Below are 19,280 nucleotides of genomic sequence, written 5' to 3'. Positions count from 1 at the left end.
AATATACATCAAACTTCTGAGCACCAAATACGAAAATGTTCAAATGTTGCAGCAATATATAGGTTGTAATACATAAATTAGCTACAGCTCAGAGCTAGGGATGAAATTAATTGATGTGTGACATTTCATTGTATGAAATTGTTTGTTGCTTGGAACATAATAGCAATACTATCCTTCTTCATACTAATACAGATACCTTTTTCCAATCACTTCTGCTAGTACTGCTAAGGCACAGCCATTACTGCTGATAGAGGAAAAACAGTCAGGTTTTACAGCAGGGATGTGAATGGTATGGTTCCAGGTACAGTTTTTAAGGACCTGCTGCTGCAAAATAAAAGCAAAACAAAACAAAATTCAAGCTGAACAGACGGACCCAGAATTAGCACACTAGTACATGTCATCTCTTCAAGTTCAAGAATCCCTCGGAATGCTTTGCTTTTATTCCATTGCCCAGATGTGCAGGCAGGAACTGTGCCAATTCAGGGCTATAAAACAGCCTGTACAAAGTGGAAAATGATTAAACATGCTGAACTGAATGCACTGCCCAATCAATAGGTCTTCCAGTGTAGGGTGATCAGCATTTTCATTACTGTGCCATGTTTCATCTCTTCTCACTGTAAGTTTTTCATATGTATTTCAATTTATAAAAGAAACATGTATTTGTAAAGCAAGTAAGAGGCTTCAATCTCTTCCTAAAAAGATCTTACAGCAACATATATTGATTTAGTGTTGTGAGGAAATCTTAAAAATAAGAATTGCTCTGCTCAAGTGTCTCTGTAACTCCAACCAACATACCTCCTTGAAAGAAGCCTGAAATAAGTCTTTAGTTTGAATTTGGTTCCTGTTCACTCTGTGACCTCACAAAAGTGAGGTTTCCCAACATCTCAATTTAAAGAAAATTTTCAGTCTGAACAGCCCTGTCCCAAATTCATCCTACAAGAGGGAAGAGAGTTACTTGGCAACACTACACAAACATCTTTCAGATCATGGTGACTGTCCTGTTAAAAAGCAAGTCGTAATGAAGTTCAAAGAGCAGCCTGAAGATGATGAGCACTGACAGGGAAAAAGTTGTGTCAGTAAGTCCAGTAGGACCACTCAGAGCAAACAAGTACAGTCATTGACTGCCAGAATTTTGAATCCGCCACAGAGAACTTCACTTGGCCAGTGAAGCTAAAGGACTTTAACACACTCTTAAAAAAAGGAGGTCATGACACCAAAAATTTATTCAGGATTATTTTATGCAGCTCATGAGAGTACATCAAAAGATCAAAGCTTTTCCTTAGAACTGGAAAGGATTAGATCCCATAGAAACTACCTGCAAGTGCTTTTTTACAAGGAAGGAAAAAACAACAAAAACACAACAAAGACTCAGACTCCTCTTACCAGTTCCCCAGCCAAAATATGTTACTTGAAAGAAAAGTAGTTGTATCCTGTGCTGCAAGCACTACAGCAAAATAGAAGCCTTCCAATATTTGAAGCTTACAATGCATACACTTGTGCCATAGTACTGACTTCTTGCTTAGAAGCATCTTAGTTTAAACAAAGGGATGATTCTTCTCTTCTGGGGGAGCATGCAGCCTTGTCATGCAAGGTGAATGTATATCTGTATGCATTCATCCATATCTGTATGAATGTATATCTGTTTAAGGGGAATGATTTCTGGAAACATCCTTCATTTCATTGCCACCTCCCCAGGCCTGCACGTAAAGTGCAACAAAACAAAAGACACCTAGGAAAAGGAGCATATCAGCATTGCACAGAAATTTGGAGGCAGTAAGCTCTTAGCTCTGACCCTGACACTGGGCTTGCCAAGTCTCTTGCCTCATTTCTTTCATTGTTAGGAGGGAGAGAGAGAGAGAGAGAGAGAGAGAGAGAGAGAGATAGAGAGAGAGAGAGAGAGAGAGAGATCACAGCATTTGAAAAACCTCATTATATTGTTACCATGATGATAAAGGTGCTGATAAAGGTTATGATAAAGTTGAGAGCACTAGACAAACAGCATTAACCCTTTCCTTTGGAGGTCACAGGAAGTAGGGTACTGACAGTAGAAAACAACCAGCCCTCATTAAAAAATTACCAAAATAACTATATGATCTTTGCTGAAATTATGAAACTACTTTAGTGACAACAAACAAACATCCAGAGTTCAAATAGAAGAGATCAGTCCTCAAGATATAAATGGAGCAGAAGCGCTCTTTATCTCACACAATTCTTGGTCAGCATCTTCCCCTTGCCAAGCTCCCTATCTTGACCTGCTAGGTCCTCTCTAACCTCACACCTGTTAGGGTATTCTTTCAGGTTGTTCTTGAGTTTCATTCATTTGGAATTCTGCAATTCCCATTTCATGGGGACAAATCTCCCAAATCGGTTGGTATAACTGACTTAAATCAGCACTAGCAGGAGGACAAAGGAGAAGAAAAGTCAAACTCCAAATCCTCCAAATACCTCAGCTACCTGGAGGGTCCTTGTTAAATCTCAGTTATCCTCAGAAATTTTTTCTGGCTGTCTCCTCCCTCAGCCTTGTTCTTTATAAGCACATAAGAGTTATGAAAGAGCAGAGAAGGAGATAAGTGCTTTAAGCTAAGAGGCAGCATATGCATAAGAACAAATGAGCATGAGCTGAGCAGGAGTACATTTAGTCTTGCAGTTGAAAGACTATTTGTAACCATCAAAAATAGGTTTAAAGACTAAAATTAAATTCATTTTAAGAAAAAGCCTGATCACTTGATTAAATGGATTATATAACATGATAGCAGAAAACACATACCCATGGTCCAAGGTATTTATTTCAGTCTCATGTTATAGTAAGGTTTGTGAAACCTTGCTTAACTGTTACTTTGTGCCTTGCTTTCTGCTTAGATTGTCTGTGAGATTTCATTAAGGCTAGGTGAGAAGCTGAAGGAAGAGAAAAAGGGTTGTAAGGTACAGTGGCCAAACAGCCTTGGAAGGAAGTTAATCTTCTAGCACAGAGGAAGACAATGTAGCCCACAGTCCATTCCTCCTATGTATTAAAAGGCAGAGCTGATATTCCTTCAGGCATGCACTTTCTTAGGTTTACCCAAGTTCCTTCGGAACTGGCAGCAGCGTCTATGCGATTCATTTCTGAGTGTACATGACACATGATCGCTGTGCCGGTCCATGTTAAACAGTGGGTCAGAATGTCAATGGATTACTTTAGCACCCTTAAATCTGCCATCCTTGCATTAGTTCTGGACGAATTAATTTCAAACCCCTACGTTCACCAAGAAAGCGGAGATCAGAAAAGCAAATCTAGTGGCCCTCTCATGTTCTGCTGCTACTGCTTGTAATGTTATATCTGGCTCCTGAACTATGAGACTGAGGTACACTCCACTGTACTATCATAAAAAAATAGCCATAATTTGCCCTTAGCGACTATGTACTTCTCCCTTGTTTGAAAAATAGGTAAAAACACAATGCTATGCTTATTTTTAATAGCAGCAACATCCTTGTTCACTGGCCAAAACAGCAGTGTTAATTTGGTCCAAAGACTGTGCTTATAGACTGTTTTCAAGATTACATATTTGAAAGTGTTTCATTTACTTTATTCAGTACTCACATACACCTAAGATGTTTCAGGGCCACAGCAGAGAAACACCAATACTGCAACTGTCTTGTTAGACATAGAAGTTTCTTCTCCTACCGTGCAATATATGCATAGCTTCCATAAACAGTGATGAAAGTACATCAATTGAAAAAAAAAACCCACAAAAGAACAAAAATAAAAACAAACTTAAACAAGTGCATTGCTTAATTAAAAATTTCATGCTTGTTTTCCACAAGAGAAATATTTTCTATCTAGCATCAACACTTCAGTATCAAAAGCACTGATTTTACCCAAGGTCCTGGACATGAACCTAACCTTAAGCACCCAAATTTGAAAACAAGATTTTTCCTAAATTAGCATACTAGAGTATTTCATACAAATGATGTCTCACTGTAGAGTTATTTTTCCAAGATTGCAGATACTTAAAATATCCATACCTCAGATTTACCTAAATACTCACAGTCATAGCAAATGAACGGGGTGAGGAACAAAACCCAAGGGCATAATATATTCATTAGTTTTAAAACAGTATCAAGTATCATTAGCCAGATGCTTACCTGGTACAAGTCTCTGTAGGTGCAGTGAAGTAAATCCTATGACTTGAAGGTTTTGCCTAAGGTTTCTCTGCAGAAGACCTTAGCTTTAAATTTTACATGTTCTGACAGGCTCCACAAGGGCTCTGCTTTAGGAGACATAGAATGAGCTACAGAGCATACTCAGCTGCTCATTTCCCACATTGCAGAGGGCAGGTGAGCTTTGCTTTCAGGCTCCAGCTGCCCCAGGTTACAAACACCTTAGCTGTGCAGCATAAGGAGGCTTGAAGACCTAGCAAAATGTTGAAGAAAGGAGTATATATGCTCTCCATCTGTCTCCACTTCACAGAGTCTCTATATCTCCCATCCTTTAACCTTTCTGTATCAGTCTGGGCCCTTCAAACAGGGATTCCTCAGACCTTTCCCCATTGCAGTTCATTTGGAGCAGCCCACCCTATAGACTGCTAATGATTTCCTTGGAAGCTGTATCTAAAGTGCCTCTTTTTGCAGCCTTCCTCCGTATTAGTGGTGACTCTCAAAAACTTTTCAGACCGTCCTCAGCAAATGCTGGCAGGATAGCATCTTCCACTTTCCCTGTGCTGCCCTCCTTGAGCAACCTCCTTTCTTTGGGCTCAGTCTCCACAGTCTGCCCTGGGTAACTGACAGGTGAAAGCTTTCCAGCAAAACACTCCTATGGCCCATTGCTGCCTTCAAAGTTTGATGCTCACGTGCCTGTGTGTGCTGCTGAGAGCACACCCAAATACACTCGGCCCAAATACTACTCCCCCAGCACTTGTAGAGATTTATCTGCCTGCTCTTTATTTGTCTTTAATAAGCTACCTTTGTGTTTCCACCCTCTGAATTAGCAGGCCTGTCCATTTTAACTAAGAGCTGTTACATTTCATATGTATTTAAATTCAAATTAAGGAGAAGGGAACAAGCTGTTCGGTATACGTTATTCTGTGCTGCAGCAGACACACTAATTTTAGAATACATCATTTCCATTAATGCATAAGAAAGGTTTAGTTCTTTATTCATTTATGTAGTGCTTGATATGCACTACAAGGCCTGAAAAGAATGGATGACTATAACAACAAGAAAAAAAAAATTTTTCAACACTGTCAAGTGGGCTTAATAAATCTGGACAACTGCATTTTCTCTGCATCTACCTTTCATGTTTGACTTTTATTACTTATTTACCTTGTCAGGTCCAAATGAACAGAAAAGTGTTGGAATACATAAGAAAAACTGCTGCCTACCATCACAGAATGAACCTTGTATTTATAGAAACCTAGTGAGACCTTAGCTTGTTTTAAATCCTTTTCCTCACTTGTACAGCCATCATTCAACCCCAGGAGGGAAATGAAAATAAAACATATTGTTAATTGTAACCGTATTGACATCAGCTTGCTAAGAATTCCTTCAGCAAATTACTGTCTTCTTTAATAGTCCAGAGGTAGAAAGAACCTGAAATTGAAGATTACTGAGGTGAAGATGTAAAAATCTGTTTCACCTGACTCGAAGGAGTTAAACAGAGAGCAAGACTCTTCTGAAATAAAAGGCTTTCTATTGCCAGGAGGTAAAAGGCTTACAAATGGAAATAAAATTATGATTTTCCATAATCTTTAATGAAGCATTTAGCAAAGGTTGAAATGGTCACACAACTTTCTACAAGATGCATAAAATTCACATTTGTTAAAGTGAGCTATTCCCATGCTTACTACTGACACTCAGTATATAAACCATAAACGTGTATAGCTAACAATCAGCTGAACACATCACTAGTTCTTGTTAAAGTTTTCCTTTTTTGCCTCTCAGTTTCCCATTTCTGTAGCCTTGTGTCGATCTACGTCTCCAAGGCAAATGCTTTGGCTGAAATGTTTCTGAATCATGTTGAGAAAGAAAAGCAATGAAAAGGGGTCAGATATCAGAGCATTCTAGCAGGGATTTTTAGCTAACTCTGGCCTGATCAATATGAGGCAATAGAGCTGAGCATCTACTTGGATTATTGTTCAGAAGTCAGAAAGTACCAGTTCATGACTCTGCCAGAAAGTAAATACGTAATCTAAAAGTACTCAATCTACCTAATAATGTAAAGCAACATGATATATGAGTGTTAAGTCACAACCTTGACAACTGATTTAGTTCATAATTCAAAGAACTCACAAAACATTGGAGAAGAAACTCATACCGAAACTCCCGCAGACTCATCACCATTTCAGCAGGGCAGAAATTCATCCTAAATATCAAACTGTGCCTTTAAGGCACATCTTACAAAAAGCGAATTATGGAACCTCATTGCCAGATTCCCTGTGGAGCTTTTCCAAATGTTGGCAGTTGGTGCAAGCAAAGGATAGGGCTAGGCATCTACCCTTCCAACGGGAACTCTATCTTACTATCCAAGTACATTTCAGTGTATCTGTATTCTCAGAAGTTCAAGAACTGCTGTTCCTGTTGCACCTGAACACAGCAAGGAGAGAAAGAGTAGGATTTTGCCTTCCTCTTCCACTCTGTTCATTCAAAGGTCTGTAGGGAGCAGCAGAACTCTTAAGTCTTATCAGAAAGAGGCCAAGAAATACAGATAGGAAGTGCACCTCAGCCCTTCTGCCAAGATGGCTGGACCTGTTAAAATAGATTACATGAAAACAAGACAGAAACAAGACACCAGGCATTAGACCATGAAAGGATGTCACTTCTCAGCAAGGATGTAGTTGCCAGTAGGAAGATCACAGATGATGCTGAAATAAACTTTGCAAGGGAGGAAGAGAGTCATGAAGGCATAATATTGTTAGAACAGGTTATCAAGACCATAACTGGATACTTCTGTAAGTAGTCAAGAGGATTCCTCATCTAAAGGTGTAAAACAGCTCTCAGGATTGAGCTTCATCTTCCACCACCTCTATAGCAATGGAAGAGTGCAGCTTCTTTCAGAAAGGGAATGGATATACTGAGAGAAAGTGACTAGCAGTTGCTGAATTAAAAAACAAGATGCGCTGTATAGCTATACTTGGCAGCAGAGAAATAGAAAAAAATAAAAATTTGGGAAAAAATAAATAAACCGTAATATGAAGAACTTAGATGTTTACCAGTTGCAATGGTACAGTAGTTAGCAGTGAGTCAGAGCAGTCTCTTTTTGTCATCCTTCATTCGGGATAACTACGGCTCACAGAGAATAAAAGTTTCAGTCTTCCTGTGATCTTGTGCTGTACATAAGCAATACAAGGACATGGGAAAGTTAAATCTCTCTTAATTTTATACTCTTGATTCTAATTAAACAGAAGAGGTCACAGGGGTGTTAGGAATGAGCAATATACAAGCAAGACTTATGAAGCTGGGGGAGAGGTAGCCTTTTGACCCCCAAAATTGTCTTTGTATAAACACAAAGAGAACATATCACAGTGACAGAGGAACCCAAACTGTTCTGTATTAATTGTTTGATAATTAGCAACTTACTTTTTTCACACCTGAGCTACCTTAAGCATCTCCACAGGGTCATTCAAGTTATCTAGTGTTTATTCCTGCCACAGACATTCCCTTTCTCACCTTATGTTCCCAGAGGTCCCTTACAAACTATAGCTTTTTAAAGTAGTCACCAGAAAATACCACGCAGAGCATAGCCAGTTGATTGGTGGGGACTACTTACCTATTAATCAAGTGCTACCTGTTACCTGTCATTTTCAGTAGCTGATTTGTGGTGTCTGTCTTTCAGGCATTGATGCCTTCCCCACTTCAGAAGTCAAGTGAAGTAGTTGCTTTAGCTAGAGACAAGCCTTTGATCTGCCCTGGTTTAATCCAACACCTTCTGCACTTGCAGGAGTCAAGAAGCTGAACCTCTGGTCTGGAACTAGCAGGAGCCTGAAGCTGGTATTTTGCAAAGAGACAAAAAAAAAAAAAAATTACTCTGCTACTAAGCAATTGCACATTTCTGTGCTGATACCAGGAGCTGGCAAAGGAGATATCTTTTAGCAGAGGCTGTGGGAAAGTTAGAGAACTGAGAAAGGGAGATAGACTTATGTGAGAGTGAAGGGAGTACAGTCTAGTATCAATAGGTTCACATTTTAGCAGCCAACCCCATCGCTTGACCTCTGTATCCCAAGTAGATTTGGTTAGATGAGCCACGTGATATTCTTTCCAGCTCTTTCAGGACTGGCCCATAGCCACAGTACACATTAGGGTGTATTATAATGCTATCTTTTGACTGAGATGTAAATCTGATTCTGATTGCTTGTGGTCATTAAAGCTTGCAAAAGTAAGAACAATATTTCCAGGTGTCCTGGCCACACTGTCTTATTGGGGATGTTATTCTGCCTTTCTTGCTTCATGTACAGTTCTTTGTTTTGTTTGAAGGGATCTGCTACTAGATCAGACTTTCTCATTTCCAGGTATGCACTGTAACAAGATAACAGCATTACAAACCTCAGGCCAAATTAGCCATTAATTGCACTTGGCAGCCAAATAAAAAAAATATTAAAATTTCTGTTATTTGCATAGCCTAATTAGCATTAGCTTATTGTATCTAGAGTAGCATATGCTTGCTCTTCTAGTATCTGATCCAAATCCTGTTCTGGATTCACAAAATACAGGCACTGCATTAACTCAAAAAAAAGTCCTCAGGTCCAGAAGAGAGATTCAAACCACTTGAATAAGGAGCCCTGATTCCTTAAATAGCTGAAGAAAGAGAGACATACCACATGGTCAAGGCAACAAGAGCTACAGAATTAATCACTTTGCATTCCTAGTTTTGTCCAGTGCCAGGTTTCAACAGGAGGCTTGGAAAGTGTCTTTGCTCCCACTATTCCTATAGCTAGCTAGCAAGGGCATATCCTGGGAAAAAGTAGAAATGGACCTGAGTTCTCTCAGACTGGAACTAACCAGTGCTCCCTGCTTAGCCCATTAAAAGTGTGTGCTATATACTCCACTGCTGGGTCTTTGAAAGGAAGCAACCGCAGCTGCTGTGCTCTGTGCTAACTCTGTAGTGCCCGTCTGTATGGGTTAGGTGGATTTGGAGCATTGTGAATGGATCAAGCTCCTCCGGGGACTTGCACCTCTTGCCTTACAGATGAATCACAACAGTGCTTAGGAGCTTGGCTGCTCAGCTCCATGCAGCTCTGTGTCTGTTCAAGCTCCCAGGGGACTCTGGAATCCCAAATGCGGATATCTGTAAGACTGGTTAGAGAGAATAGCCTTTCTGTATTCCTGTCTTGAAAGCAGGCACCTGCACTTCAGCCAACTACTATTTCAGAGCCCATCTCACCCTTTATCCTTGATCCATTTGAGAGGTGTATTCTATATAATTTATTTTAAAGGTATACATTTGTTTGCTGTAATCATAGTTAGACACTGTCTGTGTTGAATAAAGCAGTCTTGTGCCTGTGACTCACTGATGTACATCTGGTTAAAGACTGGGGCTGTTTTCTGCTGCAGAGACAGGTTTGGCATTCAAAAGGAAGTACAAAAGAGCACGTGACAGGAGTTAGCCAAACAGCAATAAGACTCACCTGAACATACACATTTTTTAATTGATAAATAAGACATGTTCCACAACAGTTAATATTTTTTAAAGGGATAATTCATTCCATCCATAATAGACTTAACTGTGCTCTGATTGCTCACACCTGGCTTTTCTTTTTTTTTTTTTTGTAGAACTTTCCCCCCCACCCCCCAAAGCATTTTCAAAGCATAGACTGGGCCTTGTGCCAGCTATAGTATATGATTCAAGCCCTGAAATAGATGGAATGGGATTTGCAGAGCCAGCTCTAGACATAGACAAAGTATGCATTTGCTGGGGCAGCTGCCTGCTTTGCCTCTGCCAGAGACCTGCCGGAGCTACTGCCAAGGGAAAGGATGTTGTGAGGAGACTGATAGCTATTGCTCATCCCTCTTGCACACGCAGTCATGGCCCCTTGCCCTAGCACAAGCAGGAGCACCAAGCCTTCTTCTTTAATCCCAGCACTGCCCCCTCGCCTGGCAGGAACAGCTTGGCCCTCACCAAGCCCCAGCTCATCCCTGAGGTGATGAAATGCAGCCTTGCCTTTACCTCTGAGTTCTCTTCTGGTTCCTGCATTATTCTGGATTCAACTTATTAATTGATGTTTGTCTAGTTTAACATGGTATTCAAGATAATGAAATAATTTTCAAATCTTCCTGTCAGCCAGTTAGAAACTTAATCCCAAACACGTCTGAGAGTACTGAGATGTTTTTATACACCTCAGGACTGTCATCTCTAGATATTCTTCTTTCTAGCCTGATTACTTGAAACCCTCCACTCAAGTGATCCCACCCGAATATTCCTCTTATTTTCTCTTTATTATAGTGCTTAAAGTCCCATCCTGAGATACAGATTCATTATGCTTCATGCTGTCCCCAAAAATCCTAAGAGATTTTCCCTCCCTGGATAAACTGATTGTTTAAATAGATGAGAGAAGCGAAGGGTAGGAGTGCAAGTCAAGTGACAGAGAAGTGAACTGATTTGCTCTAAGTTGGGAGCCATTGTTTATTTGACATACCCAAGAGTCCAATGTAACAGTTCCTGGCATAGATAAGAATCTTTAAAATGAATGCAACATGCCCTAAGACAACAGAAAATCTGTTCTTTATAATGGAAGACACATACAACTAGAAAAAATCAATTGCAAATAGCCCCATAGAGCTCACAGAGATGGACTGAGATAACCTTTATGGGTATACAAGGGATAAAGTCTATGCCAACTAACCCAGGCAATTCCACTGAGTTATTTCATTAGAGTTACAGTCAGTGATGAATAACTTCTTCACTAAGAGCAGAATTTAGCGAAAGGAATCTAAATCTATGACAGTCAGGCAGAATAGGATTACTTGACTGGGTTTCTGAGCAGTCAGAAGAAAAACGATTTCTGAACTGAAGTCTCTTTTTTTTAAAATGAATTCCTTCTTCTAATTTAGCAAACTGTGTTATGCAGATGGCTCAGATTATACTCTAGGGCAGTTGTTTACATGCATATTTACCAATTCTCTAGACAGCAGACTTCTGAAGCAAATCACTCAGTGCTTAGTTATCTCAGGAAAAGGGAGGTAGAAATCTATCCACAGTGAAAGCACTCATTCTCTTCAGGGGTAAAAGATAAGGGTTGGATGGACAAACCAGAAGGAAAATCTGAGGAGACATAAAATACTCATAATTTCTATTGATTTTAGCCACCTGGGAACATCTCCTGGCAATGTATCTGTAGATATTATCTCTGTAATCATAGTATTCTCAATTCAAAATACAAGTGCTCTCTTGCAGTACATTTATATTATAAACACACGAAAGTGTTGGACTGATAAATAGATTGCTAGTAGAGATTAAATGACAAATTCATTAGCTGCATCAGGTTCTGAAAGGTAGGATCCTTGACACTAGCTCTCTCTATTAGATTTCTTCCGTTTCTGACTTCTGTCATTGGCAGCACTGGTTCTATTCTCACAAAAGTACCAATTTATTTGAATGTCACTGAAGGGAGTAAGATTTGGAAGGGCTGAGACCCATTATTAGAATAAATCTATTGACAATAGGCATTTTGTAAAAAAGCAATTTAGAAAGAAAAGACATTTAGGAACATGGGATATTTTGGAACAGTTATCTGCAGTTTCAGGCAGCCACATTCTCCACCTTCTAAGTAGTTTTCTATCTTCTGCTCTTACTGGAAGGCTGTTTTAGAATCATGTTGTTCTATCATTAGCAGTTCTTCTAATTTCCAACAGAAAATGTAATCATGGCCAGTCTTATTCATTTGCTCTTATGCCAACATTTTTCTTTAGACAAAATAATTTTCCCCCCTCCCTGTTATGTTTAAAAGGGCAGCCATATTCCTACTCAGTCTTTCTTTTCTTGGTCTGTTCAAGACCATCTTTGCTGTTGAGTTCCTTTTCTAAGATACTTCTTCAGTCTCATAAAAAGCCTAAGATCTACTGGATATAATTTAGCATAACCATTTGGGGTGAAAGGAATATAACATTTCAGACTTAAATAACTTTATTCTACTTACTATGTAAAACAAGTGTCATTTTAAAAAGATGTCTAACAAATATGGTTCGTTCAGATTCTCTGGAGGTCCCAGACAACTAGACAGCTGGAATTGTACAGACCAAAGTCTTTGCACAAAAGAGCTATTATTCTCAGTAATCTTAATTCTACTCATTATTCAGTATGATTTTATTCACACATTCACATGCCTACTTACGGACATCATGCTAGATTTTGGAAAGGTGTGAAATATATGTACAAGTACAGCTAATGTCTGCAGTAAAGATGTTCATCTACTTAGAAAAGTCCTCTTTTGTTGTGAGTTCCTGGATGACAAAATGCTTCAGTAACTGCCCAAAGCTGCCAAACTTGGAGGCTCCAGAGGAGACTGTGGAAAAGTAGGGAAAGAATTACACTGGCGATAAAGGACCTGCAAGGCAGTTTTTAACATATGCACATGGTAGCTTGAGCATCTACAGTACTTACTTCCACATTAGGAAACAAAACCATTTTCTCCAAATTTGTATCATTAAGATTCTTAAAAACTGAATTCTAGAGACATAAGTCATCTTGACCAGATATTTACTACTGGCTACCCAATACGTGTTCTGTGTTGAAATGAAGCTTTGTTAAGCGCACTCAGAGAGGACAGCTAAAGAGGTGTGAAGATTGTCTGAAGTCAAACACTAAAAAAGGGGTAAAAAATGAAACTGCTGCTGGCACATTGGAGCAAAGCACTTGTGATAGAAAAAAGCAGGGAAGATGATTCATGATGGCCTAATCACATTAGAAACAACTCTTGTTCAGCTAGTAGGAGAAAAGAACCCTTAGATCAACCTGATATTTTTTTTCTTATGTATGGAAAAACATTCCTCATGAAAACTGGATTCTTCCTTCATACAAAAACTCATCATCAAAATTAATGTCTTAAAGAAGTTGCTGGCTGTTATCACTGACAGCATTGGACAGCCATTACTTATACTAAACTTCATGAAATGGCATAAAACATACAAGCAAGTATAGTTCCAATGGGAAATGTCTACAGACATCCATATGTTTTGACTACCTATACGATATATTTATGTCTTTTGCTTCCCACAGGAAATAACAAAATGCATTTAAGCAATATACAAGGTACCAACTGTCATTAAATTAAATTGCAAAGATGATCTCTAACCCTTGAAAAGTGTGACCATTCTTTGGCAATAGTTTATCTGCTCCAAGAAATTCAAGCTAGCTAATGCTTTTCACAGTATGCAGATGATCATCTTCCCAAGTAGGAGACTCAAAATGAAATATTATTAACAATTTATGACTATTTCCATGCAGATACAGAATGACTAATTCCTATCATATTTTTCTGTAGTTGCAGGAGGGAGTGTTTATGCACCTGTTTCTCTTCCCCCAAATCTAATCATCAGTAAAATTGTACTCAGCCAGCTGTTAAATTTCAGATCCATTAGTATATTTGCTGCATTTAAAGACTGACAAAATATGAAGTCATATACCCATAAAAAAGTGCAGTATTAATACTAAAAGATATGGTCCCCAATTTGGCCAAGCTCCACGTTATCAGTCCTGGGTTTTGCTGTAATACCAGCCAAATTCAAACCAAGGCTGAATATTCTTACACAAACAAGAGCATCCAGTTAATCTAATAATTAATGTTAGCAAAAGTTTGGAAGAATGCGGAAAGTTTCCAGGGATCCTTTTTAGAGCTTAAATCAATTTTTAACTATTATAAATTTATGTAAAGCCTAATGTAGGGAACAGCTTAGCTCATGTCTATTTCCCATGGCATTATTTACAGAGTGTTTGGCATCTTAGCATTTTGAGAACAGAAAGCTAATTAATACATTTAGTCACAAATCATTACATTTTGTTGATACACCTGTATATCAACTGCCTTTTATATGAATGGAACATAATTTGTGTTTGGCTACACATGCATTTGAACACATCATCAAACAAAATCAAACTTTGCAAGTAGCTCCAATACTACCACAACTGTTCTGTCAACATGCCTAATACAGTGATAATTATCCATTCAGATATTTATAGTCTAAGCATGAAAGTTTAACTCTTAGGCTTTATATTTTACCACATACATTTCCTGAAAATAATGGTGTTAAGTATTTGAAGTACATATATATGTATATGCACATACACACATGTGTACATATACATACACATTTACCTCACAAAAGGTTGCTCACACATAGATAGATAAAAAGAGATAGATAAATAGCTAGGGAGGATAGATATGAAGAACTGGTAGCATTAATGAGCGCTGAGGTCACCCAGCATTTTTCATTAACAGATTGCTTAGCACTTTGCAAAATTTTAACTATATCAGCTGGAATGTTCCATGCCATATTTTTATGTTGAAATGCTTTGACATTTCTGAAAATATAACAGAGGGGAAAACTGTTGTTTTATTCATAGACAAAAAGTAATCCATGATTTTTTCATTAAGAAGCCCTTGGACCTGCATGCTTTAGAGCAGGAACTTAAAATACTGCAAGGAAGTCTTCCAGGGTATCAAGAATTTGTGCTATAACATTTTTATAAACGTATATCCAAAGTCACACACACATTAAAAGCTTCTCAAAAAGTTCACACCTCGTTAACAGAGACATATTAGAATTTGGCAACTAAATCTCCAGTAGGTTCAGTCTCAGCTAAGTGTGCTGAGGCCGTGAGTTTCCAAGACTGAGCAAGGCTTTCCCCCATGACTCTTCCCAACAGTCAAAGCCTGCTGCAGTGTCAGGCTTCCCAAGAGGGGACATGGAGCCAGGCCTTCACCTTCAGCATTTCTTCAGCTGATTCTGAGACAGCAGGAGGAGCAAGTGGTCATACCAGAAACATATTGCCTGAGATGTTGAGCCAAAAACACAGGAAGGGATAGACAGGGAGTGTGGTAACCAGGCAGAGGAGATGGGGTTGGCGGGTAAAGTTGGAGTTGAAGAGAAGTCATAGCAGGAGCTTGTTAGAAAAGTGGGGCAAAAAAGGCTGGAAATGAGCTGAGGAAAAGAATGGATTTTTGTGCCAGATAAGGAGAGCCAGAAAGACATTGAGAGGTCCCCAAGCCAGCAGGTCTTTTGCCAGTGAAACCACCCTCTCTTAAAATATTTTAAACTGAGCCCACAGAGTGACATCTCTTTATTCCTATACTGTCAGAAAATAGGTATAAAAAGTGTCATCATCTTCTCCTCTTTTCTGCCTGATAGACATACCCAGCCTCCTTACACTCCAGTGTTAGCCTCAGTCTGCACTGTTGATCTACTTGTCCAGTCCCTGCAGATTACCCCAGCTGGGGATATGCATGGTTCCATATGGCCCTGTTTTTCAATTAGGAAATTAGATTTAAAATATTCATTAAGATATATTGTTACAGTCCCTGCAGCAGTTTTACATTATTTAATGCTGTGGTCATAGAAAGTTCTGGGTAATTCCAGAAATAGAACTGCCACCTCCTCACAGAAATGGATTGTTTGACATTTTTATCAGCTCCAGCCTTTGTTCCACGGAGATGACAGCCAGTTACCTACTTTGGCATGACTGGTAGGAAAGCAGGTAGAGAGCACAGCTGACAGCATCTTGCAAGTCTGTGATGCTAAATCAGCATCACAGCCACGTGCTTCATCTATAAGGACATGCTGTGGAGGTAGAGTCGTGACAGTGTGTTCCAAGGTGTCCCTGTATTTCTTCCAGCTTGTTCTGCCAACATTTCATCAGGGCTTACTAGTGTTTATAAAGGCATACCCTTAAAATAGCTGGATGTTGTTAATAGAAGCAAAAATAGCAGCTCTGCCTTAACTTCATACTGGGGCAAAATAGTGCTAAATTGGGCAAGTTAAAAAAATCATAATAGCACAGCTCAGGTTAAGACTGACAGAATGTCTCCCTGTAAAGTCACAGCCTTTTCAAATCCCCTTCACTTCAGATCACTTTTTTAAAGAGCACTGGCTTTAAGCTAAAAGCAGACCAGGACACATTCTTCCAGCTCTACAAAAAAATCCTTCTTGCTTTAGTGGGGGCAAGATTTTGGGTGACTTTTGCTTAGAGACTGCTAAAGTCTGTTCACTAAGCCCTCCATTCACAAGCTGAGAAAGGCGCAACCATGAAATTCTTTAACATCAGAAAAATATATTGCTTCAGAGAAAGCATTCCAGTTTTCATTGGCATTTGTAAAATCATCGTGTATATTCTTGCATAAAAAGAGCAGTATTTTTGAAGACTAGCATGTGAGCCAGGGACATTTATACATATCAGATGCTATGAATTTTACTCACCTATAAAATATGAATGGGGAGTACACGGTGCCTTGTGTTTACTTTTTTCATGACATTGTTTCTTAAATAGACAAAGCAGTCCCTGTAAGTCTATGCCAGGTATAGTGAATCAATCATCTTCTGCCATCAAAACTGATGAATTGCTTGTTGTTCTTCTCTAGACAGTGAAATAAAGTGTTGATTGTATTTCACAGACACATCTAATTTTTTTTAATTGGATATTGGTCTATAGGTATCTTTTGTGATTACTGTCAGATGAGCCACTGACAATATTTGAAGTAGCATAGTGCATGTTCTAGGACAAGACAAGTGGAACAAGGAAACACAAGCTATTACAACAGTATACCCAAGATCGAACCTCACTTGACATCAGAGTCTGTCTCAATCACATCAGTGAGAGATAACAGAAGCTGTGTAGAAAGAAAAGGAAAATGAGTTACTTTATCATGCTACAGTGTAATAAAAAAGCCATTTTAAAATCTGATAATCCGAAATACGTTATTATCAGTTTGTTGGGACTGATATTTTTTCCTGTAGTAAACTGTACTGTTTGTATATTGTAACTATACAATATTACTTTTACATAGAATTATTATTTCTAAATAGTTGCAAGTTTCTTGCAACTGTTTTTTGAGAAAGGAAACAACACAGTGACTAAACAGAGAGCATTTTCCATTTTGTTTCCCTTAAAATTTACAATTGCCTTAGAGGAAAACTCATGCATGTTTTGATGATTTCTAATTTGCCAATGATAAAACAATATCCCATGCAAATTGTGAAAGCCGACTAATTTTCTTATTTGTATATCAGGCAAATAAATAAATCTTAGAGTCACTAATTATTTCTCAACCTTGCACATGAGAATTTGATTAGACTGACTACAACTGACACTGATTATCTGAGGATGTTATTAAATCCCCTTGGAGAACTTTTGTAAACCAAGACCCCTAATGTTTAGAGCAGAGAGGTTTTCTCTGTATTAGCTCACTTACAGAGCAATTACACAGGACTTACTACCAAAAGGATGTCAGGAAAAACACTGAGCAAACAACTAAAGTAAAATTCACACCTTTCCCCTATCAGAACATCTCACAGCCTTAAAACTTTTTGGCAAGGTTATCTATAACAAAGCTATTTGCTATATACCAGTAGGAGGTATGGATAGGCTAGATTAACCCGCATGGAAGAGACTTGGTAAGGGATCTGAAGGCAGCAGAGATTTCTCTGTGCTCAAATGATTTCTTTGCTCCAAGAACCGTATTTTAATTAAATTTGTGGGCATGAGAAGCCAGGCAATGTTTTAATTTCGTCCATTTCAAAGTTTTTGAGTGTTGATATTTCATTAGAAAGCTACTAGAGAGGGCTTATCTCTGAACCGGAGAGAACTATGCAAAATGCACTGGTTTGAACAATCTCCATTGGTTTTGGAGAAACATTTGGCTGAATTCTCTGATTTTGTTCAAAATTAAGATTTCAAAGAGCTTATCTTTGGGAGCAGTTTCCAATTTTGTACCTAAAAAACAGGTAGATACAAAATGGAAGGTCAGACTGAGACCATTTTCAAATCTGTATTCTTACTGTTGTACTTGACTATTGTACTGTCACCAATAGTTGAGAATGAAAGTACAGAGTGAAGTACCACAGCATTGGTATATATTAAATAAATAGACACCTATTGATTATGACACTTACAGTTTGTTTGACAACATCAGGAAAGCTATGAGAGATACATAATCCAAAATAGTACTGACAGCTCACTAAAGAACCAACAGTACTGAGGTACTACAGATTTCAGAGATTTGTCCTCACATCTACTTTGATTTTAAAGCTAATATTGCTGTAAATTAATGTGATGAGAAGACCTAAACCTCAGGCCATGTCTTATTTTAATTTCTTCCCTGAGTGTCTTCACACACTTAATCCAACTCTGCCATGGAAGAAGTTAAAAGATACTTGAAAGGGTCCTTCATTGTTCAGTGAATAGCGCAGTGGTGCAACTAGAGTAACATGATAGAATTCACATAATGCTTTTCCTCGGAGTACCTTAAAGAGCATCATCTTGCTGTCTGTAATTCTTGACATGAAGCTGTTCCCAGGGCTAACTTATGGCAGTGCCAGGAGAATCAGCAGTGTTTTCCTTTTCTGTAAATGTTGAGATTCTCTGCTGCTCTGTAGTACAACAGTTGCTCCTGAAACGGGTTGCTGTATGCAAAGACATGTTCACATAAACATCCTGAAGGTCACTACTTTGCAGTACCCACCAGTAATCAATGGTGAATACTGGAAAGTAGGATTTTCTGCATGTAAAACAATCACTGACCATATGAAAGCTTATGCAAAAATTTTGGTTAATAAATATGAATGTATTTGAGTGAGGAAAAACCTGATCTTTTATTGTGTTTATCCTTCAGGGCATATTATGTTGCATTTCAGATATTGCAGATGAATGCAACAGCATTGTATGGGTTATTCTCTGTGGTAAATCCTGTAATCCTTACTCAGATTTTACTCAGGAAAAACTACCTTTGACTTGAGTGAAAATTTGCTTGAATAAGGACTGAAGAGAGTGTTTTGAACCTTATTGGTGTTGCTTGATATGAATGTTGGGCAACAGTTCTCATTGCTAATTTGCCTGTCTTGTTGGCCTTTCTCTTGGGCTCTGGATCTGCTTTTGCTGTGTGTTATTCATGGCTTATATTGCTTGTTCAGATTGCTTCTCTTTGTGCTTTTCATTTCCAACAAATATTTTGCAGCTATTGTTCTGCTGCTGGTAGATGTGCATGGAACCTGGTATGTGGAACTTGAACCTCAGCCCAGATTTAATTAAAACTATTAAATATGTTCTCGCTATGGTGCTCAGAAGGAATTTTGCTGGCCCTCTTCTGATGAAGTATAAATTCGTT

The 19,280-nt window shown here is 38.6% G+C and overlaps 1 protein-coding gene across 1 annotated transcript in view; it reads left to right on the top strand.

Moving 5' to 3' along the window:
* BEGAIN (brain enriched guanylate kinase associated) overlaps positions 1 to 19,280 on the top strand; it is a 151,399-nt gene that overhangs the window by 55,942 nt on the left and 76,177 nt on the right. The gene's annotated exons all lie outside the window — the stretch shown is intronic.

This window comes from Apteryx mantelli, chromosome 4, assembly GCF_036417845.1.
Source record: "Apteryx mantelli isolate bAptMan1 chromosome 4, bAptMan1.hap1, whole genome shotgun sequence".
NCBI lineage: Eukaryota > Metazoa > Chordata > Aves > Apterygiformes > Apterygidae > Apteryx > Apteryx mantelli.
Note: the sequence above shows the minus strand (reverse complement) of the source record. Positions and strands in the feature narration are given on the sequence as shown.